This window comes from Phascolarctos cinereus, unplaced genomic scaffold (assembly GCF_003287225.1).
Source record: "Phascolarctos cinereus isolate Bilbo 61053 unplaced genomic scaffold, phaCin_HiC Scaffold_4;HRSCAF=312, whole genome shotgun sequence".
NCBI classification, from domain to species: domain Eukaryota; kingdom Metazoa; phylum Chordata; class Mammalia; order Diprotodontia; family Phascolarctidae; genus Phascolarctos; species Phascolarctos cinereus.
In genome coordinates this window covers 384161889-384169724 of record NW_027555847.1, presented here as the reverse complement: position 1 = coordinate 384169724, position 7836 = coordinate 384161889, and the positions used below count along the sequence as shown (strand labels likewise).

The 7836-nt window shown below is 37.7% G+C and overlaps 1 pseudogene; it reads right to left on the bottom strand.

Moving 5' to 3' along the window:
* Positions 1–1328: 1328 nt before the first annotated feature.
* Positions 1329–7077, bottom strand: LOC144456545 (mitochondrial assembly of ribosomal large subunit protein 1 pseudogene; annotated as a pseudogene).
* Positions 7078–7836: the final 759 nt, after the last annotated feature.

Below are 7836 nucleotides of genomic sequence, written 5' to 3'. Positions count from 1 at the left end.
CTTCAGCTATTCTCTGAGTAAGAGGACCAAGATTTGAGGCCCTAAATGACTAGATACTCAATAAATACAGGTTTATTGAGAGATTTCTTGAATATCTGATTTGTACACATGTTATAGAGATCCAATGAGATAATATAGGCGAAAATACCTTGAAAAAGTATGAAAGTACCATACAAGTTTATGAAATTATTAGAAGATATATTTTATTTTAACACCAAGAAATTAGTCATGTGGGATTTATGGGACTCGATCTCCTGACTCCCTGCCTTTTCAATGGTTGTCCCTCTCAGCTGAGAACCTTGCCTCCTATTTTACAGGGGTAAAAAACAGTTTCCTTTTCTCCCTTCATAGTAAACTTCTGGAGAAGGCTGTCTACAAAAAGTGCCTCCACCTCGTCTCTTCTCACTCTCCTCTTAAGCCTTTACGATACAGTATCTGAACTCATCATTCCATCAAAATTGCTCTCTTCAAAGTTACCAATGATCTCTTAATTTTTTTTTGTGAGGGGTGACACTTTAAATGTTTTAATATTTATTAAAGAGTTCAGTTTTCTTAAATGCTCTAAGTACAGTACACTAAGATCTATTCAAATTATGCTTGTTGCATTTAAATTGGTAATTACACAAGTCCTTATAATACTAGCTTACCTAGATTTTGGGGGAAACTGCCTCTTTTTCTGTTCATAAATAAGTAATGTCATTATGTAGGGATGATGCCTTTACAATGTCTCAAGAATCTAAGATTTCATTGATATGTCTACTTCCTCCTCCAATATAAATTGAGATCCTCATATGACTTATAAGCTGGTCTTGAGAATTTATGTGGCCAGAAATTCATTGCTATCAGTCATCCTGGTGGTGAATTTACTGAAACTTCAGTTAGTCTTGAGATAACACAATTATTAGACTATACTTTGAGCCTTCCTAGCTTGGTCTCAGACCTACCTAAATTCATTTTCCACTGGGCTTTCAGGAATCAGTCACCTCCATGCCATGATGAGGAATCAAGGAAAGGAATTCAGAATAAGGCAAGCAATATTCTTATGACCAGATTTCCCATTATACAAAAAAAGGATATTCCTGATAACCATTTTAAAACTTGTTTACAGATGAATGAGTTGCAGAATTTGGCCAGTGCTGAGATGGTTATTCCTCACGATCAGATACCTGCTAAGAATGATGAGGTGATTATGAAAATAACTGGCCATTTCTACACAGGCCAAATAAATGGTAAACACATACACAAGCAAACTTTTTTTCCTTTTAAAGCCTCAGCATTAAGTTTTCTTCCTTCCTTCTTCTGCATGTGGCTTTGAGGTCAGTGGCTATTTAACACTTTGGTTTAATCTCTCTTGAACTCGATAGAGCAAATGTTGAAAGCACCTTTTCTTGCGTAATTCCCAGGATAAAATCCTCAGGCAATGATTCTGGTGTGATCTGGGCTAACTGATCATCATAAGTGCCCAGCATTCATAACTTTTCCAATTCATAGGTTTCTCAGGTCCCTGGGAATGTTAAATGAGTCACCATACTGCCAAAATCCACACACAGAAAGTCATCTACATCCTTCCCTTCAATATGAACATAAGCTTTATTTTTGGATTTCAGGAACTCATACATTTTCACTATGTATTAAGCCATAGCTTGTAAGTATCTTGTGGAGGGGTACATTCAATCACAAAGTAATCCATGTATTTCAGTTTTGAAGAAACCTGGACCACACAAGTGTCTCTTTCATCTTCTTGTCTCAAGAGGTTCACAAGAAGCTGGATGTCAAATTTGTCTCCCATGCCACCTGCCACAGCCTGGTCTGCTTGGGCAGCAGCCTTATCCTCCCTGCTCTACTCTGGAGCCCCCACAGCTGAGGCAAGACCAAGGCCCCTGCCAGGCTAATTCTGCACCTGCACCTGCACTAGTAATACCTTAATTGCTAAGGTCAATTCCCTTTTATCAATCTTCATTCTTCTTAACCTCTCTGCAGCCTTTTACTCTATTAAGTACTGTCTTCTCCTTGATACTCTCTTCTCTCTAGATTTTCAGGACACCACTCTTTCTTGGTTCTCCTCCAACACATCAGACCACTCCTTCTTAGTCTACTTTGTTGAATCTTCATCTAGATCACATAATAAGTGTCTGAGGTCACATTTGAACTCAGATCTTAACTTCAGGCCTAGCATTCTATCCACTGCACCACCAGACACCTTTGTACAAATAAGGCAAAATGAGAGAAATCAATGAGATGTGGTTGTATTTTACAGACAGTTCATTTTTTTCATTTTTATTTATTTCATTTTTAATTTATGTATTAAAACAAGTATTTCCATAATATAATATAACAAAAAAGATGATTGCACATGAAACTGCAAATCTATTATGTACAACTTGATATTCCTTTAAAATAATAAAGTTATCATACAGTTTTTTTCTTTTTTCTATATATATGTATATATAGAATTGTTCTATACATTGTATCATTTCAAAAGAAAAATCTTTCTCCGGATGCAGATAGTGTCTTTCTTCATATGTCCTTTATAGTTAATTTGGATATCTATAATATTCAAAACAACATTCATTCAAAGTCATTCTTAAAAAATATTGCTATTATTATATTCAGTGTTCTCTTGGTTCTGCTCATTTCACTCTTCATTATTTCATGCAAATCTTTCCATATTTTTCTAAGATTATTTCTTACATCACAGTAGTATTCCATCACAATCATATGCTGCAGTTTGTTTAGCTATCAGACAGTTTATTTAATACAGTGGCAGTGCCAACCTCATGGATTTGTGACCACCTAGTTTATAGAGGGGCACCCAAAGACTCCCTTTCCTCAAAATATTCCCTCACTATCTAACTGCTGTTATCTAAAAGTCACTTAGTCAATCAGCAATCATTTATTACTTGTATGCCAATCACTGTTAAGTGCCAGGATATAAGTGCCAGCAAATAGATGATCTCCTCCTTTAAAGAGCTCACATTCTAATGGGCTAAATAACATGCAAAATAACTGTACATGCAAGATATCTACAGTAAAAATGGGAGATCATCTCAGAGGGAGAGCCTAAAGGGAGACAGGGAGCCTGTGAACAGTCTCCTACAGATGGTGGGATTTGAACTAAGTGTTAAAGAATGCCAGTGAAACCAAGGGATGGAGGTGAAAAAGGAGAGCATTTCTGGCATGGAAGACAGACAGTAAGTCAATAAACACTGATTAAGCTCCTTCTAAGTGCCAGGCAGTGTGCTAAGGGCTGAGAATGCAAAGAAAGGTAAAAGACAGCCTGTACCTCACTGAGCTCACAACCTAATGAGAGAGATAAGAGGCAAATAAATATATACAAGCAAGCTCTATACAAGATTGACAAGAAATAATGAAAAAAGGGAATGCACTAGAATTAAGAGGGTAACGACAAGGCTTTCTGTAGAAGATGGAATTTTTGTTGTGACTTGAAGGAAACCAGGGAATCCAAGAGGCAGAGACCAATCAATGAATCCATAAACATTTACCAAGCACCCTATGTATCAGGCACTATGCTAAGTACTGAAGATGAGGAGGGAGATCATTCCAAACATAGGGAGGCCAGCAAGGGAGATGACCTGGAGCTGAGAGATGGAGTGTGTTGTTCATGAAACATCAAGGAAGTCAGTATCACCGAATCAGAGTGTACATGGTGGGGAATAAGGTGTAAGATGACTGGAAGGGTGCTGGTAGTGGCTAGATTATGAAAAGCTTTGAATACCAAAGAGAGGATTTTGTATTGGATTTTGGAGGTGATAGGGAGCCACTAGAATTTGTTGAGTGTAGGGGAAAGGGGAGGTCTAACATATGCTTTGGGAAAATACTTTGGTAGCTGAATGAAGGATGAATTGGAGTGGGAAGAGAGAAGGTAAGCAGACCCCCTCCCATCACTACCACCAGGCTGTTGCAACAGTACAAGTACATGAGGCGATAAGGACCTACATAGCAGGGATGGAGAGGCGTGACAGTATCTGAAGAAAGAAACATATTCAAGGGGTATTACAAAAATGAAATGGACAGGCCTTAGCAACAGATTGTATAGTTTGATGTACCTACTGGGCATCCAGTTCAAGATATCTGAAAGGAAGTTGAAGATGAAAGACTGGAAGTCAGCAGAAAAGTTAAGGCAGGTTAGGTAGCTTTAAGAATTACCGATAGAGAGATGAAGATTAAATTATTGGGAGGTAATGAAATCACCAAGTGAAATAGTATAAAGAGAGAAGAGGGCCTAGACAGAGCCCCAAGATCTATGAGAGACATCTACTGTTAGAAGATGTGACCTAGATGAATATTTATGCCCAGGAGGCTATTTGCAATAGATATGGTAGAGGTATAATTAGTAAGACTTGGAAAATTATTTATCCTGCATATAATTTTTTGTACATAGTTGCTTACATGTTATCTTTCCCCATTAATAGACTATGAGCTCTTTGAGAGCAAGGATGGTTTAACTTTTTTTTATATCTATAGCACTTAGTATAGTATCTGGTACATAGGTGTTTAATAGATGCTTGCTGACTTGACTTGATCAGATTTGTGAAGTGAAGGAGCATGAGAAATTGAAGATGATTGAGATTGTAACCTGAGTGACTAGAAAGATGGCCATACTTGACATAAATATGGAAGACTGGAACAGTGATAGTTTGCAGGGAGAGACAGTAAGTTTTCTTTGGGATAGGTTGAGAAAGAAATGCCTATTGGAAATCCAGTCCAAAGTATCTAGTAGGTAGCTGGAGATGCAATAGGCAAGATAATATAATGGAAAAAGCATTGGATTTGGAGTCAGAAGAACTGTTTTCAAATACTGCTTCTGAAACTTACTGTGCGATATTGGACAAGCCACTTTATCTCTCTGACCTTAAGCTTCCTTATTTATAAAATCTAAATTATAATAATAGCTGACATTACCACGGTGCCTTAGAATTTACAAAGTGCTTTCCTCATAACATTCTAGGAGAGTTCTAGTGAAAGAAGGGGGACCAAAATGGTGTAGTAATAGGAAACAATGGTCTCTCTTCCACAAAATCCTCTAAATGGATCTAGAAAATTCACCAGCAGAATCCTGAGAGGTCAATCTAGAAAAAAAGTTGTCGCAGAGTCCTTTGTCCAGCCTAGATCATCATGAGGAAACAGATATGGAGGACTGTGAACACTAGGGACAACTCAGGCAAGGAGCACACTGTGGATGGAGCACTCCAGCACCCAGGAAAAGACTTGCACCAAGGCAAATAAGAGGTGCCAAATTGAGACCAAAGCACCACCAAACCTATACCCAGGTACAAGGAAAAAGGTAGATGCAAACTGGTAGCTCTGTCACACACACACACACACACACACACACACACACACACACACACACACATACACATACACACAAACACACCCAGTTTCAGGTCATAGATCCAGGGAAGACTGAGAAAGAGACCTACATAGGTAGTAGCGTTCCCTAATAGCAAGACTTTGGATGGTGTACAGAGAAAAGAGGAAGTTCAGAAACCAGCAAGAGTATCATGATGTGCCTCAGACCTGATGTGCAAAGCAGGGTCTCACTTCTAACATCTGGCCCAGCCTGCATCAGAAAACTAGGGCAGAAATCTTAGACCAAAGAAGAGCTTACAATTCTGCTTCTCTGAGCTAACAAAGCTTACTAGCTGGCTGATTGGGACAAAGTCTAGGAGCATTCTACTCTTCCATAGACCCAAACCCAGGTCAGGAACTTGCAGCAATCATACTTTGTCCTAGATCAAACCACTTTCAGAACTCTGAAGCTTGATAATCCCAAACCTGTCCCTGAGAACCTAGAATAACAAGACTCAATACACTAAGCAAGCAGTATTGAGATCAGCCTAGACCTTACCTCCAGAAGTAATAGAACTCAGTACTAACATCAGGAAGAAAAAGAAGAAGAACCCCAACATAATGAGCTTTTATGGTGTCAGGGACATTCAAGATACAAATGCAAAAGAAGAGAATGACTTCAAAACATCCACAAGCAATACTTCAGAGAAAAACATAGCTTGGGTGTAAATTGAACTAGAATTCCTGAAAGGGATGAAATAAGAGGTGTTTTTTAAGAGTTTAAAATATTGTTTGTTTGTTTGTTTTTAATAAATGTAATAAGAGCACTTGAGGAAAAAATTGGGAAAATGAGAGCTATAGAATAAAGAATTAGAAAGGGGATTAGTGGCATATCACAAAATGTTCAAAACCTTGCACAAGCAACAATGTCCCTAAAAATTACAATGAACCAAATAGGAACCAGTGACCCCATAAGGGAACAAGAAATGTAAAAACAAAGTAAAAAAGCTGTGAAAAAAAAATCAAAGAAAATATAAGGTATTTCATAGCAAAAACTAATGAACTGAAACACAGATCTAAGGGGAAAAAAGAGACTAGGCATCTTACTTCAAGTAATCTTAAAAAATAAAAAAAAACTGTCCCAAATCTCTTAGAACCAGAGGACCACCAAAGTAGAAATAGAAAGATCTCACTAATCACTTCCTGAAGAAAATTCCTAAATGAAAACTCCCAGGAACACTGTAGCCAAAATCCAGAGCTTCCATGTCAAAGCAAAAAAAAAAAAATAGCAATAATTCAAGTACTTCAAACTTAGGATTGAAGAGAAAAATAAAAAGGTTAACATGAATGAACATTAATAAAGAATTAAACAAGGATAAACTGCTTACGTTCAAATATGGAGAGATGATAAATGTGTCCCCTTTGTTCAGTGTCATCATCAGGATTCAAAGAGGGAGTTCAACTAAACAAGGCCTGGAGTGGTTTTGTTATGTCTTAATGATCTCAAGAAAAGAATGGAAAGAGAGGAGAATACAGGTAAGGATGATTAGAGGAAATTATCTAGTCTAGTGCTTCTTAAACTGTCAGTTGCCACAAAATTTGGAAACAGCAAAAAGTTTCTGAATGTGCAATGACAAAAAAAATTCAAAACCAAACACAGAATGAATCTGAGGTATTTCTAGCAGTGCTTACCCATGTTGCATTGTACAACTTCTCTGCAGCCTTGGTTCTGAACACAAAGCATGGGCACTTTGTGCTGTGCATGCCTTCAGGCCATGCAACAAATGTTGCTAAAATGGGAAAAGGGATCCAGTGGAAAAAGATTTAAGAAGCCCTGATTCTAATCAAGATGTACAAGCAGACTTCTATACAAAGAGAAGAGGGTGAGGTAGCAGATGATACTTAAACTTCACTTTTATCTGAACTGGTTAAAAAAATAAAAGGAAGAATACATATATGCAGTTGGGTGCAGAAATATATTTCTCTTAAAAAAATAAGAGGAAAGGGGAGAAATGAGGAAAGGGAATTAGAGAATGGATTAAGGGAAGGAATAGATCTAAGCAAAACAAATTTTAAGCATGTACAAAAAAAATCACTTTTTTTTAAGGTGGCAAAGAATAGGAATGGGGAATGGATGAACAAATACAAATGTGATGAAATACTATTTTGCTGAACCCATCGATGTATTGATCAACCAGGATTCCAAAGAACTAATGATAAAACATGCTACCCACCTCCTGATAGAGAAACAAAAGACATGGAATTGTTGAAGTTTAATGGTTTAGGGGTGCTGGGACCCCAAAATCACAACACGCAGGTCGTGCCTGAAAGGATTGGCCCAAGCCTTCTTTCATCCAAAGATGAGGTTTATTAGAACATCTATCATACTGGGAAGACTCTTAAGGAATCTGAACATCGATAAGCTATTGGCTAGATTTTAAGAATCTAAGCACCTTAATGGAGACAAGATAGACTGTGGGAGGGATCTAGGAATAGCCAAGTAGTTTGGGGTGACTGGAGAAG